The sequence below is a fragment of the Hyla sarda genome, chromosome 13 (genome assembly GCF_029499605.1).
Source record: "Hyla sarda isolate aHylSar1 chromosome 13, aHylSar1.hap1, whole genome shotgun sequence".
Lineage (NCBI taxonomy): Eukaryota > Metazoa > Chordata > Amphibia > Anura > Hylidae > Hyla > Hyla sarda.
In genome coordinates, this window is record NC_079201.1 from 44,157,067 (window position 1) to 44,176,233 (window position 19,167).

At 45.2% G+C, this 19,167-nt stretch overlaps 1 protein-coding gene across 9 annotated transcripts in view; it reads right to left on the minus strand.

Moving 5' to 3' along the window:
- The window catches only part of TBC1D16 (TBC1 domain family member 16), a 564,967-nt gene that overhangs the window by 509,362 nt on the left and 36,438 nt on the right, over positions 1 to 19,167 (minus strand). The gene's annotated exons all lie outside the window — the stretch shown is intronic.

Here is a 19,167-nt window from a genome sequence, read left to right on the forward strand (position 1 = left end):
TTCATGTGTGAAACAGGCGCAATTAGTGCTGCCAGCACGCACAGTTGTCAAACCTGACAAGAAAAGCTAGAGCAGTGCAAGGGGAGGGATAGGTAAGTATTATTAGGGAGACAGTTGACTTAGGTTCAGAATTCCCCAATATTTGGCTCTTCAGTTGATGCAAAACTACAACTCTCACCATGTTCTGCAGTGAGGGCATGCTGACGAGGGCGTCAGCAATTAAAGGGGAACTCAGGTGAAAAACAACTGTTTTCAATTTAACTGGTGCCAGAAAGCAGATTTGTAAATTACCTATAATTAAAAATCTTACTCCTTCCAGTACTTCCAGCTGCTGTATGCTCCAGAAGTTGTTTAGTTCTTTCGAGTCTGACCACAGTGCTCTCTGCTGCCACCTCTGTCAGTGTCAGGGGCTGTCCAGAGCAGGAACAAATCTCATAGCAAACCTATCCTGCTCTTTACAATTCCAGACATGGACAGAGTTGTCAGCAGAGAGAACTGTGGTCAGACAAAAAAAGAACTGTACAACTTCCTCTGTAGTTGGTAAGTACTGGAAGGATTAAGATTTTTAAATAGAAGTAATTTACAAAACTTTTTGATCAAAAATGTATACTAACAACCTGTTAGTTTTTGATATTATGCTGAGAAGCAATCAGATCATTATACAAGATTGTAGATGTGCGCTATGTCTGTATTCTACCCGAAATTCATACTGTGATTTCTATCCTTTTTTTTTTTTTTTTTAACATGTGCTGCACTCTTCCCCACCCCCTCAGCCCAACCCTATATAGGTGGTAATTAGCCACACTAGGGCCATTTCACTCCTAGCAGCCTCCTAGTCTGACTGGGAGGGCAGGGTAAGTGAGCCATTACACCTTGTTCACACTGGTGTGGTGCGGGGCGGCGTCCGTTGCTGCCGTGGCGCTGTGTCTGCGGGCGGGTGCGGCCCTTAGACTGGTTTGAGTGGCATTGGGGCCGCTCTGCCAGTGAGTCGCTCCCCCCCCCCGTGGGCACCTGTGTCGCGGTGGTGGTGGTCGCCGCCCGGTGCTACGCCATTTTATGCTAGGGACGTTAGGGACCCACTCTAAATAGGTGGCCTTGACGTGGGGAGTGGGCTTGTACTTTTTGATCAAAAATGTATACTAACAACCTGTTAGTTTTTGATATTATGCTGAGAAGCAATCAGATCATTATACAAGATTGTAGATGTGCGCTATGTCTGTATTCTACCCGATATTCATAATTTACAAATCTGTTTAACTTTATGGCACCAGTTGATAAAGGCTCAAATTGGCTGTGTTCTTAACCCCTTAAGGACCAAGCCATTTTACACCTTAGGACCAGAGCGTTTCTTGAACATCTGACCACTGTCACTTTAAACATTAATAACTCTGGAATGCTTTTAGTTATCATTCTGATTCCGAGATTGTTTTTTCATGACATATTCTACTTTAACATGGTGGAAAACTTTTGTGGTAACTTGTATCCTTTCTTGGTGAAAAATCCCTAAATTTGAGCATTTTTCTAACTTTGAAGCTCTCTGCTTGTAAGGAAAATGGATATTCCAAATACATTTTTTTTTATTCACATATACAATATGTCTACTTTATATTTGCATCATAAAATTGACGTGTTTTTACTTTTGGAAGACATGAGAGGGCTTCAAAGTTCAGCAGCAATTTTCCAAAAAATTTTCAAACTCACTATTTTTCAGGGACCAGTTCAGGTTTGAAGTGGATTTGAGGGGTCTTCATATTAGAAATACACCATAAAAGACGCCATTATAAAAACTGCACCCCCCAAAGTATTCAAAATGACATTCAGTCAGCGTTTTAACCCTTTAGGTGTTTCACAGGAATAGCAGCAAAGTGAAGGAGAAAATTCACAATCTTCATTTTTTACACCTGTGTGTTCTTGTAGACCCAATTTTTTAATTTTTACAAGGGGTAAAAGGAGAAAATTTATACTTGTATTTGTAGCCCAATTTCTCTCGAGTAGACATCATATGTCTATGTAAAGTGTTCGGCGGGCGCAGTAGAGGGCTCAGAAGTGAAGGAGCGACAAGGGGATTTTGGAGAGTACGTTTTTCTGAAATGGTTTTTGGGGGGCATGTTGCATTTAGGAAACCCCTATGGTGCCAGAAGAGGTTTTCAGTGACTTTCCGCTAGGCGTTTGCGCTGCGGCGAAAAATTTGCCGCAGCTCATACTTGAAGCAGAAAACTTACTGTAAGCCTGCCCGTGTGAATGTACCCTGTACATTCACAAGGGGGGGGGGGGGGGGACAAACCTCCAGCTGTTTCAAAACTACAACTCCCAGCATGTACTGACAGACAGTGCATGCTGGGAGTTGTACTTTTGCAACAGCTGGAGGCACACTGGTTGGAAAACCTTCAGTTAGGTTCTGTTATCTAACTCAATATTTTCCAACCAGTGTGCCTCCAGCTGTTGCAAAACTACAACTCCCAGCATGTACTGATCACCGAAGGGCATGCTAGGAGATGTAGTTATGCAACAGCTGGAGGGATCACAACTACAACTCCCAGCATGCTGGGATTTGCAGTTTTGCAACATCTGGAGAGCGACAGTATAGAGACCACTGCAAACTGTGGCCATCCAGATGCTGCAAAACTACAAATCTCAGCATGCCCAGACAGCAAACAGTTGTGTGGGCATGCCAGGAGTTGTAGTTTTGCAAGATCTGGAGGGCTATAGTTCAGAGACTACCATATAGTGGTCTCAAACTGTAGCCATCCAGCTGTTGCAAAACTACAACTCCCAGCATGCCTAAACAGCTGTCTGGGCATGCTGTGAGTTGTAGTTATGCAACATCTGGAGTGCTACAGTATAGAGACCACTATATAGTAGGGATGTAAGAAAAAATCGATTCTCGCGATAATCGCGATTTTTCATTTGCCGATACAGAATCGATTCAAAATATTTTTGAATCGATTCTTTTAGGGATGTGGAATTTTTAATAAAACGCACTTTTCTTACCTGCCAACGAGCCCGCGGAGCTCCGGTACAGGTGTTGGGTCCCCGGGCTGTATTCTTCTTACTTCCTGTTAGTCCGGCACGTCACATGGAGCTTCAGCCTATCACCAGCCGCAGCGATGTCCCGCCTCCGCTGGTGATAGGCTGAAGCTCCATGTGACGTGCCGGACTAACAGGAAGTAAGAAGAATACAGCCCGGGGACCCAACACCTGTACCGGAGCTCCGGGGGCTCGTTGGCAGGTAAGATAAAGTGTGTTTTATTTTATTTTGCAGCACCGGAGTACTACTAGATCGCCGCTGTCAAAGCTGACAGCGGCGTCTATTGGGATCTATGAATGCTCCCAGGTGGGCGGTATATCGCGATGTATCGTCACCTAGACGGTATCGCGATATATCGCGATATATCGAATCGCCACACTGGTATCGCGATTCGAATCGAATCGCCAAATTCTTGGCGATTCACACCCCTACTATATAGTGGTCTCGGACTGCAGCCCTCCAGATGTTGCTAGGCAACTTACCGGTGTCCATCGGATCCAGGGAGCTTGCTGCACGACATCGCCGCCCGCCGATCTCAGACGCCGATAGTCGCCCCCAGCCTCCGGATAGGTAAGTGGATCTTCACGTTCGGTCCTCTGTCGTTTCCCCGTTCTGCCCTGCCTATTGTGGGTGGGCAGAACAGGGAAAATGAAAGTTAACCCCCCCGCCCCCGATCTGCTATTGGTGGTCGCGTCTTGACCACCAATAGCAGGGATAGGAGGGGTGGCACCCCTGCCACCTCACTCCTATCTCTTCAGGGGGATTGTGGGTGTCTTAGACACCCGCGATCCCCCTTATATTCCGGGTCACCGGGTCACCATAGACCCGTAATGACCAGGAATCGCGCAAAACGCAAGTGTGAATTCACTTGTGATTTGTGCCGATCGCCAACATGGGGGGAGTCTGATGACCCCCCTGGGCATTTGCGCGGGGTGCCTGCTGATAGATATCAGCAGTCACCCAGGTCCGGTCCCCGGCTCCGGAAAATTAAACAGATTTGTAAATTACTTCTATTAAAAAATCTTAATCCTTCCAATAGTTATTAACTTCTGAAGTTTTCTGTCTAACTGCTCATTGATGAGGTCACGTCCCAGAGCTGTGCATGATGGGAAAAAATCCCCATAGGAACTGCACAGCTCCCAGGACGTGAGTCATCAGAGAGCAGTTAGACAGAAAACAACATCTCAACTTCAGAAGCTAATAACTATTGGAAGGATTAAGATTTTTTAATCGAAGTAATTTACAAATCTGTTTAACTTTCCAGAGCCAGTTGATATATAAAAAAAAAGTTTTTGCCTGGAATACCCCTTTAAGGGTTTAAAGAAATCTTCAGTAATATAAAGAGTAACATAACAGGCCTGGAGTATAAGAACATAGCTTATCTCTGGTTCAATAATTTTTATTAAAGGTTTTCAAATATAACAAATTAGTTGTACAGCAAATTGTCAAGGATACAATATCCATCCTTAGTGGTCAAAACAAAACAGAGAAACACAAATGTCCCGATTTCATTAGATCCTTCAATATATACGTCTCTAAACCTCTTCCTCATGGACCCAGATTGTAAAACAAACAAACAATCAACAGAAGGTGGATGATATGTAACATTCGTTTCAATAAAAAAGGATCGACATAGTCCATGAATTATTTTCATTTACGACCATATGCATTCTTCTATTGGTCCTTATCAACATCCGTGTTTAGGCTATATTTAGTCTGAAGGCCCACATACTAGATATTACATGGAAAGGTATAAGTTGAATATGGGGGGGGGGGGGAGAAGGAGGAGAGGAAAGGGGGGAGGGGGAGGGGAGGAAAAAGGGGGAGGTGGGAGAGGGGTGTGCGTATGGGGGAGGGGGGGGAGGGAGAGTATATGCATGCATATCAAAGAAAGGGAAGACATGATCTGAGTATGGATAGATGGAGTTAATAGCTATCTGGTTCAGGTAGCGCGTATTTAGATTTAGACCAAAGCTTCCACCTGGAGGTAAATTTGTTGTACGTGCCTGCACCCAAGGCGATAATCCTTTCATACATAAATGATGTGTTGATCTTAGCTATCAAAGTGTCACCCAGTGGGATACCCTGCGTTTTCCAGTGGCTGGTAAGCAGTACTTTAGCTACTATGCAGATAATACACACTAAAATCTCTATTCTTACTAGGTATGCGTTCCATGTCCATAAATAACAAAACTAAACGAGGTGACCAGACTACTGGTGACGCTAATAAGTCCTCTATTAAGTCCTTGCACATTGTCCAATAGGGTTGTACAATAGGACACTCCCATAGTATATGAATCAATGTACCCTTCTGACCACAGCCCCGCCAGCACAATGGAGACATATCAGGATAAATTCTGGCCAAGCGGTCTGGTGTATAATACCATCTCATGTGCGTTTTCATTGAAGATTAAATATGGGAAACACACTTAAAAGCCAACATTGGTCGTGTGAAAGCCGCCCTCCATGTGGTCTCCGATATATGGCAGTTCAATTCTTTGTCCCACATCCAATAAGGGTATGTTTTGTGAAATTCCATAGATTTAGTAAAAGCGGAATATACAGGTTGCAATCCTTTCAAATTGCTAGCTAAGAACAGGAATGTACGATCATGTGTGCCTATGCCTGTATGTGTTAATGAATGTACAAAATGCCTGATTTGCAGGAACTTATAAAAGTCCCTATGAGGAATAGAGAAGGAGTCATGAAGGCGTTGAAATTGGACCAAAGTCTCCGATGAGTAAAGGTGTTTGATATGTGTAATCCCTTTGTTGATCCAAAGAGTTAGGTCTAGTTGTGGGATAGATGCTTGTATAAGAGTAAGTGGTATGGACTCAATAGTTGGGAGTTGTGTAGAGGAAACCGTGACTAGATATTTAGACCAGGCCAGGTAAGCTGCTTTAATGATAGGATTGCGTGTAAAAAAGGTCATAGGTCCCCAGAAAGGTAACAGCAAAACATCTCTAATTTGGTATGGTGTGACTAAGAACTGTTCAATATGCACCCAAGGTAGTGTAAGATCCGACTTCCACCAATGCCTCAATAATCCAACTAATGTTGCTATGTAATAGCTATATAAATCCGGTGCTCCCATACCCCCAACTGCTCTAGTCTTGGTCAGCAACATAGCCGCTACTCTGGGTTTGTTGCCTGCCCACACAAAGTTCAAGAGGATGCGTCTAGCTTTAAGGAAAAAAGGTTGGGGAACAGAGATAGGCAAAGTACGGAATAAGTACAGAAAGCGAGGTAGTAGGAGCATTTTAAAAGTTGCGACCCTCCCTGTCCAAGAAATGTCAAAACTAGTTGGTCTAGCCGCTTCTTCCGTAATATTTTTAAGGAAAGGCTCATAATTTTGGGAGTTTAATAGCTTATGTGGAAATGACAATTTGATTCCTAAATAATCGAGATTATCCGTTTTCCAATCAAAAGGATGTCTCCGTTTAAGTTTCCCTACTGTATGTGTCTAGATGCAAGGGGAGAGCCTGGGTTTTGGTAGCATTTAAGTAGTAGTACGACAATGTACCAAAATGCGTAATAATGTCCAAAGCCTTGTCTGCCGAGCGAAGAGGGTCGGTGAGGACTAAAATTATGTTGTCTGCGTACAATGAGATAAGATGTTGCCTATTCCCTATATCTACTCCCCTAACCTCAGGGTGCAGGCGAAGTGCTTGGGCCAAAGGCTCCAAGCAAAGTAGAAATATGAGGGGAGATAATGGGCACCCCTGCCTTGTGCTGTTCGTTATGTTGAATTCCTCCGACAGAGTCCCGTTGACAAAAACTTTTGCTGAGGGCAGAGAGTACAACGAAGCAATGGCACTAAAGATAGCTCCATCAAACCCCATGTGCCGGAGGACCGAGAAGGAGCACGACCAACGAAGCCGGTTGAATGCCTTCTCAGCGTCGAGGGCTAGCGCCAAGGCCGGGGTGCCGGGTGTCTCTATATGATGAAAAATGTGAAAAAGACGTCTAGTGTTATCTGAAGCTTGCCTTCCTGCAATAAACCCTGCTTGATCCTCCTGCACAAGGTCAGGTAGAATGCCCGTGAGACGTGTTGCTATAACTTTGGCAAAAATCTTAAGATCCTGATTGAGGAGGGAAATTGGCCTGTAGTTTTGTGGGACCGTGGGAGACTTGCCCGGTTTCGGTATGGTCACGATGTGAGCCTGCAGGTTTTCTCTAGGAAAACTTCCCTTCGACATGGTATGTTGACAAAAGTCTCGGAGATATGGGGATAGTATGTTGCAGAAGGTGCGGTAGTAGAAATTCAAGAATCCATCAGGACTTGGCGCTTTTTGTGCCGGAGAGGATCTAATATCGCCTTTACAATCTCAGACAGGGTTATATCTTCATTCAGTTTATCCAGTTGTTCTGTAGCTAATTTTGGCAGGTGTAAAGAAGAAAGAAAAGATTGAATAGAAGAGGGAAGATCAGGGGTAGCAGGAGAGGAGCGGGCTAGATTATAGAGAGAGGCATAGAAAGCCTGAAAGCCATCAGCTATACCTTTAGGAGTATACAAAGTGGCATTGGTAGTTGGGTGTATAAGATGTGCTCTTTCATGTTTAGTTTTTAAGCGAGAGGCCAACAACTTTCCCGCCTTATCGTTTTGCAAAAAATATTTCGCCTGTGTGCGCCTGAGATGCTTTTCATAGGTAGCCAACAGAATATTTCTAATTTCAGTGCAAAACTCAGTAAATCTTCTTTAAGTGTGAAGGGGAGGGTTGGGATTTATTGACTGTTTCAGTGTCAGCTAGGTCCGCTAGTAAAGTATTTAGCATTTGCTCCCTCTGTTTTTTACATATGGAGCCGTATTTGATTAAAAAAAAAAACCTCTAATGAACGCCTTATGGCAGTTCCAAAGGGTGGTCGGGTCAGGGGCTGAAGTTGAGTTAGTCTGAAAGTAGGTGTCTAAGTCAGTTTGCAATGACTGGGCATGCTTTGGTGCGACATCAAAAAGAGAAATCGATCTCCACAAGTAGGTCTGCAGTGAGTGAAAGTGTTCCCGAAGAGCGAGTCACTGCGGCGTGGTCTAATCACGTGATAGTTTCTATAGTGGCCTTAGCTAAAGCCAATAATAAAAGCCTGTCTACCAGAACCATGTCCAGTCGAGCATAGGAGTTATGGACCACTGAGTGATGGGTATAATCCCGTTCTCCGGGGTGCATAAGTCGCCACGTGTCATATAGATCAAATGACGTTAACAGTGGGGCCAGCTCAACTTGTGAATGTCTATGTGTTAAGCTAGTGTCGACAGCAACATCGGAGACCACATTAAAGTCGCCACACACGACCAACTTACCCACCCTCAAGTCAGAGGCTTTCTTCAATACTGCTTTAGTGAATCTCTGCTGTCCTGAGTTAGGTGCATAGAGAGAAAGAATAGTGTATGGGTCATTATTGATAACACAGTTCAAGATAATATATCTGCCGTTGTTGTCACTATACTCTTTAGTTACAGAAAATGCTACCGTATTTCTAATAGCTATAGATATACCTCTAGCCTTGGAAGTAAAATTAGAGTGAAATACATGTGGAAAGGAATGATGTTTTAACCTAAATGTGTCAGCACTCAGAAGACGTGTCTCTTGAGCACATACAATATCCCCTCCCAAACACAAAGCCTCCCTCCTAAAATAAGAACGTTTATGTGGGCTATTGAGACCATTAACATTCATACTAATCAGCTTAATAACCATAAATAAGCATAGATGAGCAGAGTTGTGTTAGATTGTTCCATAAAAGGTAAGTGACCACGTGCGCCTCCCAGCCAGCACGCACGGGTCTAAAACATATAAAGGACCAAAGGGAGGACCATTACCATAAGCTCCACCAAGAAAAGGAAAAACAGGTTAAACAAAACACTGAAAAACGCTCAATAACCAGTATTATCAAGAAGCATAAGAACACATATCGGCATAAAGCCGAAAACACTGTTAGGGGAAAAGTCCATGCCGAAGCCAGACTACCAGTCCAACATCCCAGCCAAACCCTCGGCCAATCCCAAGTAGTACCAATATCATTTTACAATTGCCCATTCGGGCCGCATCTTCTGTGGAGGTGCCTTGCTCACACCAGATGGAGAGACAGTTGGGATATTCCAGCGTAACAGTAGCTCCCGGCCCTCTTCCAAGGAGCGGATAATATGGGTCTGATCATCTTTGCGGACCAAAAGGCGTAATGGGAACCCCCAGCGATAGGGCATTTTTGCGGCTCTAAGGGCTCCAGTGATAGGTTGTAAATTGCGGCGCAGTTGCAAGGTGGCCGCCAACAGTACAGCATATAGTGATATATGATGATACGGAACTGGGAGACCATCATTAATTCTAGCAAGTTCCATCAGGCGCTCTTTTGTGGAGTAAAAGTGTATGCGGGCCAGAATGTCTCTAGGGACTGAGTCCTCCACGTGTCGCGGCACTCTGTGGGCCCGGTCCACCTCAAGCTCCACTGCCGAACAATTTGGTAGCACAGTCTTAAGAAGGTTGTGTACATACGGCAAAAACCTCCGCTGGAGATACTGATTCTGGTACCCCACTGATCTTTACGTTATTTTGACGGCTGCGATCTTCAAGATCCGCTACTTTCGCTTTCAACGTCACCACATCTTCTTCTGTTGTTTCATGTGCCTCTATCAGGTCATTGTGGGAGCTGGCAAATTCTCCAAACTTAGTCTATGTGGTTCACTCTGTGACCCAGATCATCCACTGCTGTCTGCAAAGGGTTAAACATAAACTGCATGTCTTTGCGAAAGGACCTCTGCAGGACTAAAAGCATGTCCTTCATCATAGTGTCTGTGAGAGATTCTCCCCTGACTGAGAGCGCTCCAAGCTCCCCTGCTTCCTCCCCAGGTAGAGAAGAGTCACCCCCCTCTGAAGGTTCCCCTACAGTCCAGGCAGAGGATGAGTAGCGGGGCGTCTGTTTCAGCGGGCTCCCTGCAGGGGAGGACACTGCGCTGCGTATAAGAGAGCCCACCTGTTTAGTAGTGGCGCTGCGATCCAGGGACAGTTCACCGCCCTTAGCTTTAGGAGAGGCAGGGGCTGAGGTACATACCGCTGCTGAGTCCCTCAGTTTGTGCAGGGCTGGATCCGACAGCGACTGTCTGTGTAGAGGGGATGCTGCATCACAGGGTGAGTGCTGAGTAGGCCGCGCCGTCACTTCTCCTTCGACGCCATCTTGGCTCCCAGCCACCGCTCGGGAGAAACTAAATCTGGCCAGCGATCCCTGCTTGTATGTCTTTTTTCGTCTCGCCGACATTGTCCAGAGGGGTTCCACTATCCGTGGGTACAAATATTAAGCTGGTACGTGCAGTTTGGTCGCTTTAAAAGGCTGAGATTACCGGAGCTCAGCTAAGACGCGTCCATGCAGTCCAGCAGCCAGGCCATGCCCCCTGAACATAGCTTTTCTCGAGTACAAAAAATACTGCAAGTCAGAAACAATACTAGCAAAACAATACAGCTTGTTATATAATATATAATTGTGTCAAATTCAACGGAGCATGCCAGCACAAGGCTGTTATCATGCTAAGAACAAAAGTCAGCCCTTTTAGCACACTGAGGAAGGTAGTCGTGTCAAAGAACACAACAAAATCCCTTGAGAGGCTTAAACAAAGATAAATCAAGTTACAGAAAAAAAAAAAAAAACAGAGTAGGAACATATAACGGTAGGAGGAGGGGCCGATATGTTGACCAGCAACCTCCCTGACCCCCCTGCTCCCCCCGTCAGAATTGCCTCCCAGAGCTGCTGTTTGGACGTAAACTGCCTCCCTCCCTCATAGATCTTTTCCTTGAGGATGCTCCAAAGGTTCTCAATAGGATTAAGTTCAGGGGAGGATGGAGGCCACACCATGACTATCTCCTTTTATCCCCATAGCAGACATTGATGCAGAGGTATTTTTTGCAGCATGAGATGGTGCATTGTCATGCATGAAGATTTTATTACGGAAAGCATAGTTCTTCCTTCTGTACCAAGGAAGAAAGTGGTCAGTCAGAAACTCCACATACTTTGCAGAGGTCATCTTTACACCTTCGGGGACCCAAAAGGGGCTGACCAGCTCTCTTCTCATCATTCCGGCCCAAAAGAGGACTCCACAATGGCCTTGCGGACGTTGCAGCCATGTTAGTACAGGGTGGCCGTCTACCAACCATCCACTACTCTCTCCATCTGGACCATCCAGGGTTGTACGGCACTCATCAGTGAACAGGACTGTTTGAAAATTAGTCTTCATGCATTTTTCTGCCCAATGCAGCTGTTACTGCTTCTGAGCATTGGTTAGTGGTGGCCGAATAGATTTATGTACAGTTGCAAGACACTGGAGCACTCTACACCTTGATGTCCATGGGACTCCAGAAGAACCAGCATTTTCAAATATCTGTTTGCTGCTATAGTAATGGTATTTTAGCAGCTGCTCTCTAGATCCGATGCATGGATCTGGCAGAAATTTTCCCAATGTGCCTTTATCTGCACAAATCCGTGTGTGCTCTGAATCAGCCACAAATCTCTTAATAGTGCAATGATCAAGCTTAAAGGGGTATTCCAGCTTTAGAAATGTTATCCCCTATCCAAAAGGATAGGGGATATGATGTCTGATCACTGGGGGGCCCGCCGCTGAGACCTCCCGCTATCTCCCTGCAGGACCCGCATTATGTGCGGAGCTGCGTCTTCAAGGCTCGGAAACCTTAAGTTTACGGGACTGGAGACATGAAATAACTCCACGCCCCCCTTGTGACGTCACGCCCCCTCCCTTCATGTCTATGGGAGGGGGTGTAATGGCAGTTATGCCCCCTCCCATAGACATGAATGGAGGGGACGTGACGAGACGTCACGAGGGGGTGGCATTACGTCACGTCTTCAGTCCCGAAAACTTATGGTTTCAGAGCCTGGAGATGCAGCTCAGCACATAATGCGGGTGCTGCTGCAGGGAGATCGCGGGAGGTGTCAGCGGCGGGCCTTCCACGATAAGACATCTTCTCCCCTATCCTTTTGAAATCCAGGCTTGAGCAATCAAGCGCAGAAAACACTGATCAATGCATTCCTATGGCAATGCATTGAACAGTGCCTGCAATCAGTGTATGCAATATTACAGCCTCTAGAGGGTTAATAAATGTGATTTAACCCCTTCCCTAATAAAAATCAGAATCAACCCCCTTTTAACATTTAAAAAATATAGTGTGTAAATAAAAATAAACATAAGTGGTATCGCCACGTGCGTAAATGTCCGAACCATAAAAATATATTGTTAATTAAACTGCACAGTCGACGGCAAATGAGCAAAAAAAATTCCAAGGTCCAAAATAGCTTATTTTTGGTCACTTGTTATACCATAAAAAAATAAAATAAAAGCGATCGAAAAAAAATTTCATCGATAAAAACTTCCGATCAAGGCGCAAAAAATTAGCCCTCATACTGCACCGTTCGTACAAAATTGTGTTTTTTCTTCAATTTTGTCGCAAAATGACTGATGTCATTACAAAGTAGAATTGGTGGCGCAGAAAAAAATATGCCATCATATGGATTTTTAGGTGCAAAATTGAAAGGGTTATGATTTTTAAAATGTAAGGAGGAAAAAACTAAGGAAAAAACTGAAAAATGCTTGGTCCTTAACCCCTTAAGGACTCAGGGTTTTTCCGTTTTTGCACTTTCATTTTTTCCTCCTTACCTTTTAAAAATCATAATCCTTTCAATTTTCCACCTAAAAATCCATATTATAGCTTATTTTTTGCGTCGCCAATTCTACTTTGCAGTGACATTAGTCATTTTACCCAAAAATGCACAGCGAAACGGAAAAAAAATCATTGTGCGACAAAATTAAAGAAAAAACGCCATTTTGTAACTTTTGGGGGCTTCCGTTTCTACGCAGTGCATATTTTGGTAAAAAATACACCTTATTATTCTGTAGGTTCATACGGTTAAAATTATACCCTACTTATATAGGTTTGATTTTGTCGCACTTCTGGAAAAAATCATAACTACATGCAGGAAAATTTATACGTTTAAAAATGTCATCTTCTGACCCCTATAACTTTTTTATTTTTTCCACGTACAGGGCGGTATGAGGACTCATTTTTTGCGCCGTAATCTGACGTTTTTATCGGTATGATTTGTTTTGATCGGACTTTTTATTCATTTTTTAATGGTATAAAAAGTGACCAAAATACGCTTTTTTGGACTTTGGAATTTTTTTGCACGTACGCCATTGACCGTGCGGTTTAATTAATGATATATTTTTATAGTTCAGACATTTACGCACGCGGTGATACCACATATGTTTATTTTTATTTTTTTTACACTGTTTTTTTTATGGGAAAAGGGGGGTGATTCAAACTTTTATTAGGGAAGGGCTTAAATGACCTTTATTAACACTTTTAAAAATTTTTTTTTTTACATAGGGACCTATAACACTGCACACGCTGATCTTTTACACAGATCACAGGCGTGTATTAACACGCCTGTGATCAGTGTTATCGGCGCTTGACTGCTCCTGCCTGGATCTCAGGCACGGAGCAGTCATTCGCCGATCGGACACCGAGGAGGCAGGTAAGGGCCCTCCCGGTGTCCGGTTAGCTGTTCGGGACGCCGCGGCGGTCCCGTACAGCCCGACTGAGCAGCCGGGTCACTTTCACTTTAGAAGCGGCGGTCAGCTTTGACCGCCGCTTCTAAAGGGTTAATACCGCACATCGCCGCGATCGGCGATGTGCGGTATTAGCCGCGGGTCCCGGCCGTTGATGAGCACCGGGACAGACGCGATATGATGCGGGATCGCGGCGCGATACCGCTTCATATCGTGGGAGCCGGCGCAGGACGTAAATATACGTCCGGCGTCGTTAAGGGGTTAAATTTGCCTTTTCTGACCCCTATAACTATAATTTTCCCATACGAGGCTGTATGAGGGCTTTCTTTTTGTGCCGTGATCTGCAGTTTTTATTGGGACCATTTTTGTTTTGATGGGACTTTTTGATCACTTTATATAAGCTTTTTTCTGGTATATGAAATTACCAAAAATTTGCAATCCTGGTATTCGGCTGTTTTTTTATTCTTTACATTTTCAACGTTTACGCTATGGACAGTGCTGTTTCAATAAGGTTATATTTTAATAGTTTGGACAATTACGCATGTGGCCCGCCACATTTTTTTTTGTTTACATCTTATGTAAAACTGGGGGGGAGGGGGTTTAATATTAGGGGAGGGGCGTATTCACATATAGAATTGTTTCATTAAGACCATAAGGGGCTAAAGTAAGGCTGCTTTCACACTATAAAAATTCATCCATTAGAAAAGTTATGTTAAACGGCCATTAACCTCTTCAGGACATAGGGCGTATGGATACGCCCTGCATTTCGAGTCCTTAAGGACCGAGGGCGTATCCATACGACCGTGGGAAATCCGGTCCCCACCGCTAGCCGGTTGGGGACTGGAGCCGGATGCCTGCTCAAATCGTTCAGCAGGCATCTCGGCATATCGCCCAGAGGGGGTCATCAAGGCCCCCCCATGTCGGCGATCGCAGCACATCGCTCATCAATTCAGATGAGCGATGCGCTGCGATTCCGTTCCCCGCCGCTCGCCGGGCGGGGATCGGAGCCGGATGTCTGCTGATTTCTATCAGCAGACATCCCGGCAGTGTGCCGGAGGAGGTCCGGAGGACCTCCTATACCGGCGATCGCTGCAGGACGCCGGTAACTACTAACCAGCGTTCTGCAGCGGTTCCGGGTCATCAGGGTCACGTGTGACCCTGTGACCCGGATGTAGATGGTGACTGGTGGTGTAGTATACACCACCAATCACCATGCTTGCTGTACTGGGGACTGGCATTGTGGCCACCCCCCTCAGTACAGTTGTGATTGGGTAGCCAAAGTGGCCACACCAATCACAGTGTAATGGGAGGGGATGGTGGGGGCTAGGAGCACGTTGCTCCGTTCTGCCCGCCATTCCACTCAGATCTGGTGTGCAGGACGGAGCCCCGTGCTGCCCACCATCCCCTCAGTAAATAAAAAGTGCCCCTTGGGGGGGCGTGGTCTGGCTGCCGGAGTGGATGGCTGCATAGCATAGGAGCTCCGATCCTGTAGCCCGAAAAAGCAACTTTTTGGCTCAAAGAGTGGGGAACCATCACCCAGTATGTCCGGCCGCAGAAAAAGGATCGCACGACAAGGGACTCTAGCAAAATTCAGCTTCACTAGAAGCAAGCAGAGGGAGCAAGATGGCGCCGACTCCGGGACATTCGCAGCAACATCGCGGCCCCGCTCTCCGGACCCACCTCGCACACAGGTTGAGCTGCCTCCCCGCAGATCCACGTCAGACTCGGCGCTGCACAGCTCCTTGGCAGCAAAGAACGGGGAGAGGAACAACACAGAGGATGGCGGCCGCGAAAGTCCGGCGCTCCGTTCGGGGAGCCTGCATAGAAGAGGAGCGGGGCCTGCACTGCTGGATCCGGCCTCCCCTCCTCCAGCTGCGACACCAGAACTCGGCTCATCGCAGGAGGCAGCTTCCACAACACCCAGAGCTGAGGTACAGGGCTTGCTGGACGCTAAGGAGGGGGAGGTGGAGGAACTGGGTGCTCCTTGCTCACTGGAGGTGTCTGGAGCGCCACTGACAGACACTGCCATGAAAAATATGCTACTGATACTGAGGCAGACCTTTTTACAAGATATGCAAAAAACAATATCCCCACTGAACAGCACAATAGATGAACTCTGTGGGCGGATAGATCACCTTGAAAACAAGATGGAGGAATTCTCAGAATCTCACAACATACTAATAGATTCCCATACAGAGTTGGAGGTAGTTCTGCTAAGAGAAAAGATAGCTGACCTGGAAGACAGGAGTCGTCGTAACAACCTTAAATTGAGAGGGGTCCCGGAGTCGATACAGCCTATGGACATTCCTTCATATGTACGCTCCTTAATCCAAACTGTGCTACCAGATTGTACACCTCAGGAGCTGGAGGTTGACAGAGCTCATCGGATACCTAAACCCCGCCACTTGGACGAATCGGTCCCAAGAGATATATTGGCAAGGGTCCATTTTTTAACCATAAATGAAAAAATTATGGAGTACTCTAGGAAAAACAATGGACTCCCTGCCCCCTACCATCAGGTGGCAGTGTATGCAGATCTGTCAGCGGCAACAATGCAAGCGAGACGCCTATTGCAACCCATCACTCTGGCCCTCCGGTCAGCAAATATCGCATACAGATGGGGATTTCCTGCTCGTTTGTTGGTACGAAGGGACAATAAAACTCATGTCATTCGCTCAGCATCCGAAGGACAATCTCTCCTCTCATCATGGAACTTACCTCCAATACAAGGCAGACCATCTAGATCTACCAACTCGGCTCCCAAGTTACGAAAAGAATGGGCTGTGGCCTAGCTGAAGTTGGTGACTGAAATCATTTTACTATCTGCAGGTTCGGGAGGGCTGTGTAGGTCCACTTATGGCTTCGGACTGGACTGTTGCCCTACTTCGTTTTTTGGGCTCTTCTGAGTTGGGCCTATGGCTCGTGTGTTTTCCTTATTTTATGTTTTTCTTTATGGTGAAAGTTTTTTTCTGTCTAAGTCGCTTAAATGTTGCTCATACCTTCGTTAGTGATGCTTTGCTTCTACACTGTAGGGGTGTGGGTGCTGGCTGGGAGACACACACCCCTCCCCGTTACCTAGTCACTCAACTTAATTATATAGCTGAATTATGCTGGTCCAATGGGGATCCGCATTGCTAGTATCAATGCTAATGGGCTTAATACACCTTGTAAACGTTCATATTTCTGGAAAGAGGCACAGGCGCTCAGAAGGGATGTGATATTTGCTCAGGAAACGCACTTGCTTTCAAGGGACGCCTTTAGACTGAAGCACTCAGCTTATCCACATATTTTTCAATCTCACTACAAAACTAAGTCCAGGGGTTCCTTGATAGCAATTAAAAACACAGTAGCTTTCCAGCTGAAAGAAGTTTACACTGATACAAAAGGTAGATATGCCATTTTGAGATGCACGATTAATAATATCCCGTTGACTTTGGTCTCATTATACGCTCCTAATGCAGGACAGTTGGGTTTTCTCAATTCACTTTACAGAAGGATAATGAAACAAACGTGGGGGTCACTGATACTCGGGGGAGACTACAATTCAGTGTGGGATCCCGCTCTAGACACTACTTCACATACTAGAGCGTCTTCCTCAGTTCTGGCCAGGTGGGCTTGGGAGAGGGAATTATATGACCCATGGAGAATTGAACATGGCACAGACAAATCGTTTTCTTTCTATTCAGCTGCACATAATTCTTATTCCAGAGTGGATATGTTTTTGATTGATGCATCTTTACTAGATTCAGTTACGGGTACTACTTTAGAAACTATTCAGTGGTCGGACCACGCAGCTATATCCATGGAATTGAAAGACACTATGTCCTCTCCCCGTGCACACTCATGGCGACTTAACCCTTTTTTATTATCACATTGTGAATATTCTGGAAGGCTTGAAAAAGATATAACTGAATATTTTCACATAAACGATAATACGGTAGACAGTCCTATTTCCCTCTGGAACTGCCATAAAGCAGTTATCAGGGGTCTCTGTATTAAATACAGTTCCATACTAAAAAAGCTAAGAGATAGTAAACTAAAAGATGTCTTGTCCCGCCTACAAATAGCGGAACGGGAGAATATTTCCTCTCCTTCCACATTAACTGCTTCTTCTCTTTTTTCTATACGGCAGGAACTTCGCAGTTTATTTTTACACACATATGAAAAAGCACACCGAAAGTTACAAGCACGTTATTATGCTCAAGATAACAAAGCAGGTAAGCTGCTAGCCCAACGACTTAAAAAACGACAAATTAAATCCCGAATACCCTTCCTAATACACCCCACTTCGCAAACTAAGTTATATACCCCGGCTGACATTGCAGATGGTTTTGCAACCTTTTATTCCCATTTATATAATTTAGGAGACCAGGCACTGCCTGAGACTGACCCAATGCCAGCTATTCAACATTATTTGGCTAAATTAAACTTGCCTTCTCTTACAGAGGGACAAATAAAGGCGATTAATGTGGAGATTAGTCATCAGGAACTGTTAGATACCATAAGATCTTTACCAGTAGGGAAAGCACCCGGACCCGATGGTTTTTCTAGCTTATATTATAAAAAATACGCTATACATTTATCCCCATATCTGCTTAAATTCTGCCAGACAGCTATGCTGACTGGGAAATTACCCAGGGAAAATTTACAGGCCCTCATAACCACTCTACCAAAGCCTGGTAAATCTGTAGATGCACCGCGAAACTATCGCCCTATATCTTTATTAAATCAAGATATAAAGATCCTAGCGAAGCTTTTAGCTTCTAGACTGGCTGCTGTATTACCCTCCATAATTAGCTCAGACCAAGCAGGCTTTGTAGCTGGAAGACAAACGTCGGATAACACACGTAGGCTCCTGAATGTTTTTTATAATCTAGAAATTGAGGGCACCCCGGCTTTGGTCCTAGCCCTGGACGCCGAGAAGGCATTCGACCGACTCCGTTGGTCGTTTGCCTTCTCGGTCCTACAGCAGATGGGTATCGTAGGTCCTATTCTCACTGCTATTTCCTCTCTTTATTCCTGTCCCACAGCCAGAGTATTGGCAAATGGTTCCCTATCTAGGGAATTTTTGATCACAAATGGCTCGAGACAGGGCTGCCCCCTCTCCCCTCTAATATACATCCTGTCCATTGAACCCCTGGCCCAGGCCCTTAGGTTAAACGATAATATATCTGGAGTAGATATAGCTGGTGTTTCGCACCTCATTTCTTTATATGCAGACGATGTCATACTATCCCTGACCAACCCACTGTCCTCTCTCTCGGAGGTCATGAAAACTATAGAGGAATATGGAGTGCTTTCCTATTATCATTTAAATACAAACAAGACGCAAGCACTCCCACTGAATCTTTCACCTTGTATTATGCAGTCCTTGAAGTCTACATATAGCTTTGAATGGTGCCCAAATAGCATTAAATACCTGGGAGTCAGTGTGGCTTCGCCACACTCCCTTTTATATGCTCTAAATTATGAGCCACTATTATCGGACTTGACCTCTGCAATACATAGATACTCTTCGATGGAGATATCTTGGATGGGCCACATAGCGGCGTTCAAGATGTTTTTACTGCCGAAGTTA